At 38.6% G+C, this 16,538-nt stretch overlaps 1 protein-coding gene across 10 annotated transcripts in view; it reads right to left on the bottom strand.

The window, feature by feature from the left end:
• Positions 1-16,538, bottom strand: part of NPAS3 (neuronal PAS domain protein 3) — an 848,147-nt gene that overhangs the window by 719,900 nt on the left and 111,709 nt on the right. The window lies entirely within an intron of this gene.

Below are 16,538 nucleotides of genomic sequence, written 5' to 3'. Positions count from 1 at the left end.
CTCTCATGACATATCCACTCCATGCAAACACAGAGGCCAGAAAAATCCCACATACTCCATCCACTATTCCTCAACTCAAATCCTTCAGTATTTTGCAACCATAGAAAACACCTGAAATTCCTCTCCTTCTTCTTCAAGGTCCCATCAATTTTACCCCTTCTTATTTCCAATCAACCTTGAATACAAACACTTGTTTCCATCCTCTATCATATGCAAACATGGCTTGTTCATGGCTTAAGTTCCACCTTCCCCAAGAAGTTTCCCAATTCTCCACAGCCATAAATCAGCTTGCTCTTCTGGACTCACAGAGAACTGAGAGACTTACACCATCCTTAAGTCATTTAGCATGCTCTGTCTTTCAACCTCTTAAAAGGTTGAAAATAACTGCAAAAACCGCAATTACTTTTGCACCAACCTAATAGCAAAAGCATCTATGCTCCATCCCCTTACGCTGATTTATTTTTCCTTTATACTACAGAGCACTACTTTAAATTATACATGTATCTGTAAATTTTCTGTCCTCCTTAATCAAGTATAAACTCCATGCTGTAGAAACTCTGGATGTCCTGTTTATCACTGAATACCCAGGGCCTAGAACAAAGCCTGGCACTTAGTAGATGTTCAATAAATATTTATCGCATTAATTTATTGCATAATATATATTAGTTTCCCTGCTGGCCTGAAAATTCCTTTAGATTGAGAAATCTTATAGTTTCTCACAAATTATGATAAATATTTCCTTGACAAATGAATATTTGTTTCCGAATGGAGCCATATAACCTTCAAAACTACCACATCCTCCAATAAATTCCATTTTCCCTAAATAAAATATCACCAAGTTGTCTAGTAACTAAATTGGAATATTAAAAGCCAGCAATGATATCACTATCATTTAAAGAATCCTTGTCTAATGGATTTTGTTTTCTGCTATGATATAAATATAACATAAAACCCTTTTTAGAATGTGGAAATCATTAGGACATTTTAAAAATTGAAGTAACATATATTTTTATTTTATGTATATATTCTTTAATTTTCTTTTTCGTATAACTAAAATGCCAATTATGAGTAATAAGCCTACAAAAATAATACTGCATGCCAACGTTCCTGTCCCATGAAGAGAGACTAGGTGTTGAATTCACTACCTATAATTTCAAGAAAACCAACAAGTACTGGCTCTGCTGGATACCACGCCATGTGTGCACGTTTCCACACAGCCCTGCCAATTCCATCCGGACCCACAGCATCCCCTGCTATTTCAGTTCTAAACAAAGATTTATGTCAAATTATGTTCTAGTTTTGTGGTGTGGGTTAGGATGGGACCACCTAACACATGTTCACTCAGAACCTCATCCAAATTAGATCCTGGGTCCCCTGGGGGAAGAGATGAGCATAGTAGCCCATGCTGCTCTTTAAGCAGCATAAGCATTCAGTGTCTTTCTATTGTAAGGACATTTCAAATTTGTTAAATTCAATTTTCAACTTATTGTGTATTCTGCATGCATATTATAGGTTTACCTAAATTTCAAAATGTAATATAGTGATTTTCTGACACATTACTCTGTAAATAATACTTGTCTAATTGAGGTGATGTTCTAAATGAAATTTCAAATCCTTTTCCTTTTGGGGTGGTGTGGGGAGATGTTCCTATCAATTAGTCTAGAATATTATAACTAAAGAGAAAGAATATTAATATTTTCCACTATTTATTTAAAAGCAAAATTGAAACACATTTTTAAAAAGAATAGCAACATGGAATCTCCTCAGAAATGTGATGGAAATGTATAGCTTACAGTTCTACTTAACATGACTATTTTATATTGTACTTCTTCACAATTTTCAGAAAATTATTTTATTTTTCAGCTGTTATTTTGACTAGGTGATATGGGGTTAACACTTACGTGACACATAAAATTAAGATTCCACCCAACATTCTTTATATAGATCTTGTCACTTTTGTGGTTCATAAATGTTAAACAGCAAGTAACAATGACATTAATCCATCTAATGAATTTAAAATGTTGTAATTACACATTTAAAATGTCATAAACTGCCTACCTGCTAACTATTGCTCTAGAATGAGGGTAAGAAGGAGGTAGATTTGCATTGCTGTCATTGGTCATTTTAATCATCTTAATTATTAGTTTTCTAAATATTTCTGTATCTCAACGATTAAAAGACTCAACTGAAATATTTACTGTAAAACATTAACCTTATGGAAACATTTTGGAGTTGCCTATTTGACCCCTGAATTGGGTCTCTCCTGAAGATTCGTGAACAACCTAATCACAGTTTCTTTGTATGGTTTTATGACCCTGTAAGAGTTGACCTAGAAATGTTTGAGAGCAGAAGGCTATCTTTTCTATTCAGTTCCATCTGTCTTTTTACCACGTTCCCATGCATATTCCTTGATGGAAGCTCAAAATAGTAATAATGATGACAAGACTGTGGGTCCAAACAATAATAAACCATTAATTTATCATGAGGTTCAATGGATGGATCAGACTCACTTAACAGCAAATTCATTACGGAACAAACCTGTCATTTGTGCCCAGTAGGTGGTATAGACGAAATCTAGGAAAGTGGATAGGTGCTGAAATTACTTCTTTTGAGCACACATTACTAAGATCAAAAATTCACTTTCAGCCTTCCTTACCTGTCTAAATTTCATACTAGAGAAAGATTTCTGAATCTGGATAAAAAGTTAAGAGCATCTATACTGTTATATAATTTAAAAAGTTATTATAAATATGCATCTATAGCTAAATAGCACAAAGTTCCTTTTGAGCATTCTTTGTGCGTCATCATCTTACATATCTTGCATCCCTATTGTGGTCAAGAGTCACCACTTTGGCTCATTGGATAGTTATAACTAGACCAGCACTGCATGAATGCAGGCCCAGATACAGACAAAGAATGCAACCTCATCTTCCTAACTGGCAGCTTGGTACTCTGACCCTCATGCCACGTGCTATGATGAGTGATGGAGCTGGTCTGATTGCAAGCTACTTTCAAATAATGATCCACAAAGTTAATCAAAAGGACTTCCCTGTTCAATATTTACCTGTTACTCACTGACAGTCGCTTTCTGCATTGCTATCTAGGAGGTACAGAAAGGGACCAGGAGTGCTGAGCTCAAACAGAACCTGAGCGCCTCGCTGAAGTACCAGGCACAATGAAAGCAGAATTAAGCTGCTCTTCAAACCACCTCTGACACTAAAGCTGTCTGCATGAATTCCATAGCAGCAACACACTGCGCCTTCCTGGATTTGGAGGCCAAATTAGTTGCTGATAATAAGAGAGATGAAAGGAAAAACAACCATATGAGAGGGGGAAAAAGAAAGAAGGGAGATATTAGGTATCAACATATAAACATGGAGGGAAGAATAGTAATTTCCTGTATTGGGGCAAAAAAATAATATTCCCTTCTTGATGTGATCTCCTTGCTTTTATGTACTAGCAAAGTCGTATCTATCGCGAAAATTATTTTTCTCATTTTAATACACATTCAACATTTTAAGCTAAAATATAATAAGAAAACATTGATTTTTGTGCGCGTGTGTGTATGAGTTAGGTATTTAAAAGCTGTTTGCCAGTCTGTCAATCAAATGCACTCAGAGGGGATGCTGACCAGCCTCCATGTCCACTCCTAAGGAGAGACAGCTAATCAGACTGATCATAATACAATTCTCTCGTGTTATTTTTTAACCGTCAGCTAGAAAGCAATGCTTACTAGAGACCTTATTATTCACATTACCCATGCAACTTGGCCGGTTTCAAACATGGGTGTTTAAGAGAGGAAAGTCACTCCAAATGTTAATCCTCTTTTCACTGATTTTTCCTGAACACTTACTAAGGAATGGTAAACAGTATTTGAGCACTTACTATGTACCAGGCATTGTTCTAAGTACTTTCCATGTATTAGTTCATTTACTCCCCGTGGTAAACCCTAGTAGAGAGAATACTGTCATCATTTCACAGGTAAGAAGAATGGGGACCAGGTAGCTTATGTAACTTGCTCAAGATCGCGCAGCAAATAAATAATGGAACTAGGGCCTGAATACATCAGTCTCCATCAGAGCCTGTGCACTTATCCACAGGCACTGAAGTTGCCTCTAATTGCATTGAGCACGATTGAGGAGATAAGACAATCACAGGCTTTAATAAGTGCCTTAAGAAGGTTTGTGGAGTGAATAAGTGATTACCTTTAAGGAATTTGCACTCTTATTAAGACACACACACACAAGCACACAGATTTTTATCCTTTCACTTTTAAGTTTCTGTCACGTCTCCCCTCTCAGTTTATGAGTTCCTAAGAGGTATTTATTTACATATATACAAACGAATGGCACCACACATGTGATACAGAGTGAATGAATGCGTTAGGATTTACTCTTGGATTCGGTAACTTCCCTCTTTCTCTTTTATACCCCCGCTCAGTCCACCACCTGCACTTCTATGGCCATGGCATGAGCCACCTTGACTACTATAATAGTCTGAGCTAGTCTTCCTTCATCCACCCTCAACCCCTAGAAGCATATACATATATACTCGGCTGGCAGCTGGACTGATTCTAAAACGTAAGTGACTCAAGTCGAAATCCTCCTAAGGCCCCATTTCAAGTAGAGGAGAAGCCAAAGGCCAGAGCAGGCCTGCCAGGGTCCTGTGTGCTGGCTCCCAGGTACTCTGACCTGTCTCCTGCTCCTCTCGTCCTGGCTCATTCCGTGCCCCCCACTGTGGCCTCCCTTGTGGTCCTCGCACACATCAAAAACACCTCAGCTTCAGAGCCTTTACGGCAGTTGTCCGCTCTGCCTGCAAGCTTTTGTCCTGGCTCTCTGGGAGCCCCGCACCCTCACTTCCTTAGTCTTGGCTCAAGTATCATCTTTTTAAATGGGACCTTATCTGTGTGAAACCATAACCGACACACCTTCACCTCCGCACTCTGAATTCCTTCTTAACCTTCTATATTTTTGCTCCATAGCACCGATCACCACATAACAGATTATATGATTTACTTGGTTTCTAACGTTTGTGGTTTACTGCCTGTCTCTAATGCCCTCTAACGCTGAGGGCAGAGATGTTCGTCTTTGTTCACTGATATATTCCAAACAATAGTTCCTGGTTATAGAAGGTACCCAATTAACGTGTTGATTCAACTAAGAGAGAAAAGAAACCACAGTGGATGAGGAAAAGGCACAGAGTCCACACATGTATTTTGCCTACCAAGAGTAACTGGACACGTTCCATGGGTAGGAGCAGAGAGCTGGTGTTGAAAAATATCTTAGGGGAAAGAGGGAGGCTGAGAGGCAGACACTAGAGCAAGACTGAGTTTTAAACACTGAACTGAAATTACAGATACCAGGCCGTGAGAAGTCAATGATTCTGAGCAAGGAAATATGCTAAAAACAATATTTTAATCTGGTATTTATAAGGCAGCCCAGCAAGGAAAATTTTTGCATTCTCTTGCATGGTACTTTGTATACAGCAGGACTCCAGAGTTCATTTAACTTAATCAAACTGAATAGGGTAGGAGATAAGACTAATTAAGAGACTGTAACAATCTAGGCATGCAATAATAGCTTAGATTAGGGGGATAGGAAAAGAAGGGAAGTATTTTTAAAAGACATCATTCTACAAACAGGATTTTTGAGATAAGAGAGCAGCAGACTGGAAGAAGATTCCAAGAGTAAGCCTGAATAACTAGAAAACTTAAGATAAAGCAAAACAAGTACAGGGTAGGAGGAGATCATTCTGAGGAAGATGTGGGGTTCTGTTTTGGGGGGAATGGCTGCACTGTCCAGAATCGGAGACTGGGAAATCGAGGTCACACTTTGCAGGTGGGTCACACCAGGCAGTTTGTGAAATTCTTTAAGCTCGGACTCAAAAGTTTGTGTTCAGTTGGTTTGGGGCATTTTCCATGTAAAATGGAGATACAACAGTTCCTCTGAGGATTAACTGGGAATATCCAAGGAAGTGCCTGTAAGTGTCTCATTGCAGGTGGAGGTTGATGAAAACTGGATCACCAAGTCGAAACATCAAGTACTTTGGGAATATAAAACTCAAGTTTGAGAATAAAACTTGGGATTCATCCATGTCTTTGTGATAAACGCAGTGTAATTTCCAAAGGGAAGACCTAATTGCCCCCATACTGGAGGGTACACAGATTTGCACCCAAAGGGCAGTGAATTTTTAAACAAATATGACAAATTTCCCTCCTTTATAGATAAGGGTTTATTTTGCAGAAATAGATTTCAGTAGACTAGCCTTGAACAGAGGATGGATGTTTTTATGTCATCCAGTTGAAAGTGGATGAACTGCTGGGCCAGCCTGACCTGGACTGGACTGCTGCAGTTATCAGATTATTACCTGGGTAAAACGAGCAACTCACCTAACTTCTCTGATTCTTCTTTTTCTCGAGTGCAAAATGACTACCATGTTTCCCTGAAAATACGACCGGGTCTTATATCAATTTTTGCTCCAAAAGACACATTAGGGCTTATGTTCAGGGGATGTCATCCTGAAAAATCATGCTAGGACTTATTTTCCAGTTAGGTCTTATTTTCGGGGAAACACGGTATGTAACTCCCCCGTTTCAAATATCATTGTTTGGGACAATTACAATAATGCCTGGAGAATACAAAACACCAAAGTTGCCACATGTTACTTCCTTTCCTTCTGATTTCAGCCTCATCCATATCACTGCGTATGGAAAAAAAACCAGCTATCACAGAGGCAGGTATGATAAAACTAAAACATTCACTGTCAAGAGTTAAAACTTCTGTTGTCCCCAGAAGGATCAATTTAGCCTCACAATGAAAGATCTCAGCATTAATGAGTATTTCCTTTGATGACAGAATAAATGCAACTGTGTTCATTCTATTCTCTCTATATCTTAGAGCCTCACATTTTGGGGACAGTTCGTACCACAGCAGTCATCTGTGCCCTGCAAATTTCTCCTGAACAGATCCAATAAAGGTATTTATGGTGCAAATGAACCAAACTTGCCACTAGATCCTTGTAAAAATATACGCTACTTAAAATCTGCTGGCCCATAATTTCAGTTTTCTATTCTTCCCTTCCCTGAGGTCTTTCACCAATACCTCGATAATTTTTTTAAAAAAATTAGTATTCTTTATCCCCACCAATCTCATATAAATTGTTACTAGCTCTGGGAAAGCAGCATTCAGAAAAAAAGGCAAACAATCTTCCTATCAAATGAATTTATTGACTATCAATTTTACAAGAGCTCAGGAACTCTCCCTACCTTCTACCCTCATCCCCAGGGGATGTATCCCCAAATCTCTCCTTGAACAAAACATGTGACATGTGACACATACCACTGCTTTCACTGATACTAATTCAAGACTTGGGCCACCTGATGAATCTCTCCAGGGGATGAGACTCAGAGCTGCTGCTTATCTTCCCCTTGCAAGACATCCAGCAGTTAGGCGCTCCCTGGAAAAGCGTGCTGCTTCCCCGGAAGAGAGCGAGCAAAACTTCCCTGTAAATACTGTAAATGGGGTCTGTGCTAGGTGATCCAGCTGGTGTCTCAAATGCATAGGACAGGAGGCTTCGTGCCTGACGGAGCCAAGATAACTCAATGTCATTCCTAAAACAGTTTTCTTAATGGAGCTGGCAAGTGGAAACAAAGAGAAGAATCATCAAAAAGACTATGTACCTCCTGATTTCAAGACCACAGCATATGCACTCTGAGCATCCCTGACAGGCCATAATCAAGAAAAGGATGCTGTTATGGAAGCTTACGTGGTTGAACTTCAAATGATGAGAATTGCTGGTGAGTAACAGGCTTCTCCTCATTGGTACCAAGTGAGAAACAGCAAAGAGTAAGGTCTATATAGAATCTAACATATAAATACTATTGCATTTAGTATTTATTGCAGGGATCCTGTATAACTGGGCGGAGGGAGGGGAAGGGAAATTAGGTTTTAAATAAGATGCAATGAGAGTCTATTTAATCACATAAATCTCAAGCACTCAATTCCAAAGAATCCTCCAAAGAATCACACACTGATAGGTGAATCACAAAGGTCTTGACATTGCCAGTGGAAAATCACCCAAGAATGCTTTCCTTACAAGGTGGTCACCTTCCTTACAGGCTGGTCATTGAACCAAAATCTTCACAGGACCCAGATCTCTCTCTGATTTGAGAACTAGATCAAAACATCTCAAAGCTGAACACAGCAAACAGAATTCTCTCTTTAAGCAACCTAGAGAATGACGCAGCAGACATGGCATGAGCGAGAATGAGTTTTGTAAAGCAGGCAGAAAATTCCATCACCGAACGGTTACTTCTCCTGTACATATTCTGATCTAAGAAAGCCCTAAGTCTCTTTAGCCCACCACCCTTCTTATTGTTAGATTCATCCTATAACATTCAAAACTATCTCCACATTTAAATGATGGGCTATCTAGATAAAAATAATTGAGGTGGTAGGGAAGGATTTTTCTGCTAAAAATCTTATCGCTAATGCCACTGATGAGTATATCACTAGTTCTTACTGGAGGAATGTAAATTCAAACAAAAGAATTAAAACACCTCCAACAAGAAAGTGATAAAAATTCAGAAGAGCGATACAAATTACATGGGAAAAATATGTCATGTAAAAAGGGAATCTCTGCAGAACATGGTTTCTATATGGAAGTTGACTACGGGGCTTCCTGCTTCTCCTAAATCAGAAGGGCCTGCACAATTTAGAACACTTGGAGCCAGAAATTTCCCAGCTGAGGCAGCTTGTGGATGGACTCCCAAGGAAATACCTCTACATATGGATATACACCAACTGGAGATGATATGCATATAAATATACAATTATATTTAAGGATAGACACCAAATTATTAACGGTGGCTATCTATGGGTGGTACAGTCACAAATGACAATGATTTTTCTTTACGAATATCTGCATTTTCTAAATGTTCCAGAATGAAAATGTATTACATGTCTATTCAGAAAGAGCTGTTCCAACAGAAAATAAGCTAATCTATAACCCCTACTCCAGCCACCAAACCACAGCCATGGCAAAGGCCTTTAGTGAAAGGAAAGTCCAAGAATATCCCCTTGACACAAGTTGAAGGCCCAGCACAGTGCATTGCGTAAGCTCCAAAGTAATACAAACCCAAGGCCATTTACTGAGCAGAGGACAGGGAATTCTCTGACTCAATAACAGACAAGTAATACATGGGAATAAAAGTTCTGGGCAGGGTTCAATTGAAACTATAATCTCATTTCTTTGTGGTAAGACTGTTAGGGGAAGTGTACTAATTATACATCTTCTCATTAAAAGGGATAAATCTTGGTGGGGTTTTTTTTCCCCTATTGTAAGCTCACTACTTGTATGTATTTTTAACATAGATCATAATAGTTTTTCTTATATGTGGCAGTTCCACAATGTTTTTATGTATTTTTCATAAGGAAGATTATATTTTCTTAAATTTCCTAAGACTATGAAAATTCCTGGGATGTGAAATTAATTTAACACAGACCCTGAGTAGTCACTAAAATTCACAATTATCCCCTTTAATATACTACTGTACTTTGAACGCTCTGAAAATATAATTTCTCACATTTATAGTACATAAAACGTAATAATAAATGGTAAATATAACACAGTTCAGGATGCATTCCTTATCAACTTTAAATTCTTCAACATTTCCATAGTTATAATAGCTTATCTTGCTGGAGGTTGAATGCTTATTATTTTGCAGACAAGAGCTCTGTAAGATAAACAGTTGTACCCGAAGTTAGATGAGTAACAGAGTAGTACTTATTTAGAGAGTACTTACTATATGCCACGCACCATAATCAGCATTTTTGTAGTTTATAGCTTATATCTGAGGTCTAACGCAGGGATTCAGCAAACTTCTTCTGTCAAGGGCAAGACAGTTAACCTTTGAAGCTTTGTGGGCCATATGGTCTCTGTCACCACTACTCTGTCACCATTGGAGCACAAAAGCAGCCAGACATGATGCATAAGTGAATGGGCATGGCCGTGTTCCAATAAAACTTTATTTACAAAAGCAGGCAGGGGAACGGGGGAGTAGATGAGGCCAGTGGGCCACAGAGTGGTGATGCTGATCCAAATTCCCCCATATCCTACCGTCTGAACCTTGCGTGAGCTACTTCATCTCTGTAAGCCTCTCTTAGCTCGTCTGTAAATGGTGCTAATGATCATCCTGAGAGCGTAAGTGCATTGTAAGGACTGTAAGGATTAATGTTAAACCATTAAACCACTGCCTGACAGCAGTATCTGGTAAAAGTTAGTAATATTAGTCATTATCATCTTCACTGATCCTCAAAACAACTATGAGATAGTTATTCTTACCCCCATTTTAGAGGTGAGAAAACAGAAGCTTCAAGAGTTAAGTAACTTAGCCACTATCCCACATCGAATCAATAATTGTAGGGCTGGGATCAAACTCAGATTCATTGCCAGGAGGTTTAACCATCTCTAGCAATGATTAAGAACTATTGTGTGGACCTGAGGATCTCTTAAAATAGTCAAAGACTAAAGCCTTATTATTCCACCCTAATACATAAACTAAGAGTTCACTGAAGACACATTTACCAACTCAACATACAGAACAAGCTGTGCGTCAGGTGAGGAGAATTTATTAAAAGTATAGTTTATGTATAGACGTGCTGTATTATTTTTAAAATCTGTGCACAAGCACATTCGTCTTTCTGCCTCTCTGAAACAACCCATTAGTGATTTTGAACACTGTAGTTCAACAGCATGCCTACAAAAGGTTCATTGTAGCTGTTCCTCTCACCTTCACCTTTACTTTCTGTTCTCAAGTTGCTAGAGTTCTCAGACACACTGCAGGTGTGTCACCAACCAATTATTTTTAAAAATCTAGGCAGTCACTTCTTTCATAATGAAAATATACACTCTGGTGAAGCCAATTAATATTCTTCCATTTTAAATCATGCCCCCTGTGTCTGTCCAGTTTTACTCTCTGGCATTCGTTTATCCTGAATTACAAGTGGTCTATGAGGAGAAATGAAACATGGAGCACCTCAAGCCAGGAAAAGCCATGAATTTGTAGACAGGCCCGCAACGAGATTTCACATAGGGAGAGTCCTCCAAGATGTTTATAAATTGAAAATAAGTTCAGATTAACAAACACAGCACGACTGCACATCATTCTCCCATGTAAAGCACACTAAATGAGTTTCTAAACAAAGAGGAAAAGCTGAGACCACGGGCCACTCCCACAGCAGGTTTTCTGCCTGGGGTCTAAGCTACTCCCGGAGTGATTCTCTAACCTGCAGTTTGTGCCCCACTGCTCCCTTCCTAAAACCCCGCCCCCCAGGGTGCTCATAGGACGCCACCCCCATGCCTTTGTTCCCCCTTCCTCTTCAACCTCAACTCCTATCACACTTTCCCAGTCCTTGGCTCCTGCCATGGGCCATTCATGACGCACTGTACCAGAAATACCAATCTTGAAGCCCAAATCACTACATCAAGCCCCCCCCCCAAATCAGTTGTCTGCTCCATCATGAAGACCTCAGGGCCCACCTTGATGACTAAAAATAACGCGTTCATGGTAACACATCCACAACTTGCACTCATCTCACTCGAGTTACTGCTCACACAGAATCTCAATTAACTTATTTACATCTCAGTCTTCCAGGCTTAGGAGGCCAGAGGTTTTCTTAGTCGCCTCTCAGTAAGTCAGTTTATGTAGAACAGCACCTGACTCATGGATGACAATAAAATATATATTTGTTCGATGAATGAATCAGTTCCTTTTTAAGCTACTCTGATATTAGCCCTAAATCGCGCACGTTCATGTCATCTACGTTACCGAGATATGCGACTTCAAGTCATTTACAGGCAAAAAATCATTGATGTGATGCTAAAATTAACAGGGAGAAACCACCAGAAACCATGCTGAGGTCTGAAAGGCATGATGTGGAAATTAGAATTCATTTGGATGTTGAAAGGCTTGAAGCAGTTCTTGCTACAAAGTTCAATGTCTGTTTAACATGCAGATTCTATCAGAGCTCTTTATGAAGTTCATTGTATATTTCTCCTTTTTTCAATTTTTTTATTTACTGATCCAAACACAACTGGCATAAATTATTCTATTGGGGTGAGAGGAGGGAAGAAGACTGTAAAATAGCGATCAATCCATCAGGTTAAACAACCAGCAAAAGAACCGGCTGGATCGTCCTTGACATTTCCCTCCTCTTCAGCACAGTGACCATCTATTCACCCCCACCCAACAGCCTGCCTGACGAGCCACCTGTCTGGTGTTCCTTAATCGGGGTAACACATGCCTGTGGTTAGCAATGTCTGCACAATATAGCTGAGTAGAACTGGTTCAGTTCCTTCCTTCTTCACTCATTCTGCTCTTCTATTCCTGGACCACGTGAATTCCTTCTCTCTTTTGAGTCTGATGAAACTTCCCATTTCCAAACCCATGCTTCTTTGTCGAGGCCAGCCTTAATACTGTACTGAATAGGAGAACACTCACATGCTGAGTTTATTTGTTTGTTTGTTTGTTTTCTGGAAAGGGAGAAAATGTCACACACACACACATACAGCCTCCACCAGTCCCAAATTAATTTCTCCAACACTCCGGTGTCATGTCTGAAATTATTCTATTAGAGAAGACTCGCTTTTTTCCCTTGGATTCTTTCACTTGGAGCTGCATATTAAAATACAAATGGCACTGAGAAGGGTATTGCTATCAGTTAACAACACCTGATCTGCAGTGGGGGGTACCGGCAAAAATGCCCATGGAGACAAGACCCCAAGCATGAAACACTAACCAGGGACCTAGGTGGAATGCATTTCACAGAAGAGGAAAAGGAGCTTGGGAAGGAATACACAGGAAACAAAAACAACCCTCACAATTTTGCCAGGAGCCTCTTCTGCTTTAGGTGACCACTCTCTAGTCAATTACAAACCCCTTCTCCATTGTGGCTACACTTTGAAACTAGGAACTCTGGGTTAAACCCCTCTGTTTAAAATAGGTACTGCAGTGTCCATTTTAATGGCATAGCATATGCTCAATAAATGTTAGTAATATAAGTTCCAGTCTTCCCAAGAGTCAGTCTTTTCTAATATTGGTGAAATGATTATTTTTGAACACAGCTTTAACGATGCTCACTCTTCCTCAAATAACAGCAGTGTCCAACCAGGTGGCTGAATGGTGACAAACTTTGAGGTTATAAAGGCCTTTCTCAGTTCACTCTTTCCTACCTCGTGGCTTCCCTCATTACTACGTATTAACAAAGGTCATTTTCAATGATCTTTTACTACAATTCCATCTCATGTCCATGAACGTTTCCTTTCTTCTGACTCAAATATTTATTTGCCTTTCTTTAAAAATAAAGTTTAAAGTTATCATAGTTATTCTGGAGAGGTGTGTTTTTTCTCTTTTTTCAGACTCCACACTGCTTATACTTTTATGTTTGAAAATAGGAAGGAAAAAAAAAGTGACTCTGACAATTGTTTTAAGTGGAAAGAACTTTGTCATCTCTCAATCAAATCTACTACTTTACAGATGAGTTCACTAAAATCCAGAGGTATTATTGCAAACTATAAAGGCAGCTAAAAATGGAGGGCGGGGTCTGGGACCTAAAAGTTTCAGTACTTAGCAAAATGACTGCTTAACATAAAACGATGACAGTTGTAAAATATTTATAATATGGTTACAGTTTTTGAAAAAAACTGTACTCCTATCCCTTGCCAAGAAACTTAATATCACCAGTTACAATCTGAAGTTTTAAATTGGCTGTGTCATAAGCACTTAACGTAAGAAGTTAGGGTAACTACCATTATTTTGTACTCATAAATTATAGACATTTTGAAACAATCAGAGAGTTTTTATTCCTGTGTATTTTAAATTTTCAATATTATTTAAAAGATTTATTTTACTAATTCCCCATAACATCTAAATACAACATAAAATGTTTTAAAATGTAAGATAATTCACCATAATTTGTAAAAAAAAATTACAAAGCTATAGAATTATAGCTGGAAGGAATGAGCAGTGATACGCTGGTGAATATATAGTCACCAGTTGGGGGTAGAAGGGTATCTGATTTGCAGCATTTTTCAATTTCCAAGGTGCAAATACTTCCCCCAATTTCAAGTTACTAACATGAGGTCAGGGATCCTGGAATGAGAAATTTGCCATTCAGGATGTCTCCAGCACATCCTGGAGACAAGAGACCAGAGAGAGTAGACTTTTCCTTCCAAAACCCTTCCCGCAGAACCAACCATTTCTTTCTTTATAACCTACTGTACCCTGAAGGCGTAATGATATAACAGCTATACATTATTATGTTTATCTATTCAACGCTCTTACAGTGGCTCTGAATCTTTTTCGGATGTAAAACACAGTATAAAACACATTTTACCTCACGACCCACCCTATGAACACACATATATGCAGTTTTATAAACACAAACACACAAAACAAAAACAGACGTTTCACAAGATAAAACATACCCTTATTAAGTGCAGTGCACTAAAATTTTCTATTCTCTTCCATTTCGCTTAAAAAATTCTGATCTAGATCCACTAAATTGGATTCATATCCCACTATTTGACTAGGGCCCCCAAACTGAAAACCGGTGTTCTAATAGACACTAAATTCATGGAAGGTAGGAATATACCAGGGTGCCAAAAAATGTACACATTTTAAGGGATGTTATCTATGTATTACTTTTCGAAGTTGAATTGAATTCCGGTAGCAATGTGTGTAGTATGACATTCACTCAAAAGATAGCGTTAATCAAATGAATGCTAGCATCATTCATTATGTTACAATTTTAATACCTTTCTTAAAATGCGTGTACATTTTTTTTTGGCACCCTCTGTATATCGTTTTTACCTCCTCCTATGTCTAGTTATTATGAGGCCCATAAAGGTTAAGTAACTTCCCCAAAGATGCACCTCCCATCATTGGTAAAAGATCCCTTACGGCAAAAGCTAATCCATTATACAGAATCATGATATTTATGGCTTGACACTGAAAGCTAAAGGGTCTTCCAAGACAGCCTCCCCTTCATCAGAAATTGACAGAGAAGTTCTTTAAAAATCGTACCGATCCCATTATTGATGAAAGTTTGGCCTTGTACAGTGCAGCCCTATGGCCCACCCGGCCTGTTTGCCTAGGATGACTAGGCAAATCTGAGTGATCGCCATTTCCTTATCGTTAATAACATTCACCCTCTCCAGAGTGTAGAAAAGACACCCATCTTTTTTATAAAACATTTCCAATCCTCTAGGGAAGGGAGGCATATTAATGCTGATTAATATTAAGCATATAAAATACATATACTTCTACATAGAATATACATTAAAACCAGCTTTCTCATAACCAGGAGCCAAAGACATAGTTGAACAAAATACTCAATCAGGAAAATAAAATCTGAATCCACAGCCTTTTCTCTTCTGCGTGCTCATGCACCACACACTTTTTTATAGGTACCATTAAATGTACACTCTAGTTTCAAGACAATCCAAATAAGCATCTTCACTAAAATACATACCACCATTAATCATCTCAGTGACAGTGCTCCAATTTAACGTCTTGGGGATTTCCTCCCCTTCTTCATCATTTATTTGCCAATATTTCCTTGTTATGAATATCCCCCTAGTGACTTTGCCTGGCAGTCACAGCTGTGCTGCCTACGGTGTCTACCTTGACTACAAATAACACCAATTCTTTAAAAAGCCAGCCCTTGAGATGATACCTACGGTTAGAAGGAAAGGCTTTGCTGGGGGCTGAATTCCTGTTGACTTCATCCGGGCTCCTTACCTTAAATAGATACGCCTCAGCCTTTAAGCAGAGAGTAATTTCACACAGATGAAACTGGCTTCATTACAAATGAACAGCAGTTGGCTGTTGGTCTCCAATGACTTCAATGGTCAATAATCCACTGCTGCTTTACGATGGTCCTTAAAGGACCCCCTTCTTTTACAACAAAAGGCTTCTTCAAAGTCTCCATGAATCACAACAAAGTCACAAAATCACGACAAATGGCAGAATCCTGACCACGAAGAGCCAGAATAAAGGACTCGCACATAAGAATTTTTAGAAATCATAATCAGAAACAATTGTGCATTATAATCATACCAATTCTGAGAAAGAGAATGGCACTATCTAAGCAATGGAATATCAAGAAATAAAGTCAGAGACAAATAAATAGCAAATATCCAGGGAAGAGTTCCATTCCTACTCCTTATCCATTTTGTGTCCATTTCAGAGAGCAGCCTTCACCTGCGCCAGGATTTTCTGATTGTTTATAAAATGGAAACCATGAAAGAAAATGCTCTATAAGCAATCAGAAGAGTAAATGAAAGTAGAACTCACCAGCTCATATTCAGAAAAGATTTTTAAGGAAAAAGGATATATATATTTTTTTTTTCAACAATGAAACTCTACTGCCAAAGAATTTGATTTCTACACAAAAACACACCGAAGTATACCTGCAAAGTATATCTAGAAAGGTTAATGCCGTCAATGGAATTATGTTTACCTTACTTTACATTTTTAT

This window comes from Rhinolophus ferrumequinum, chromosome 6, assembly GCF_004115265.2.
Source record: "Rhinolophus ferrumequinum isolate MPI-CBG mRhiFer1 chromosome 6, mRhiFer1_v1.p, whole genome shotgun sequence".
Lineage (NCBI taxonomy): Eukaryota > Metazoa > Chordata > Mammalia > Chiroptera > Rhinolophidae > Rhinolophus > Rhinolophus ferrumequinum.
This window is presented reverse-complemented; position numbering and strand designations above follow the sequence as displayed.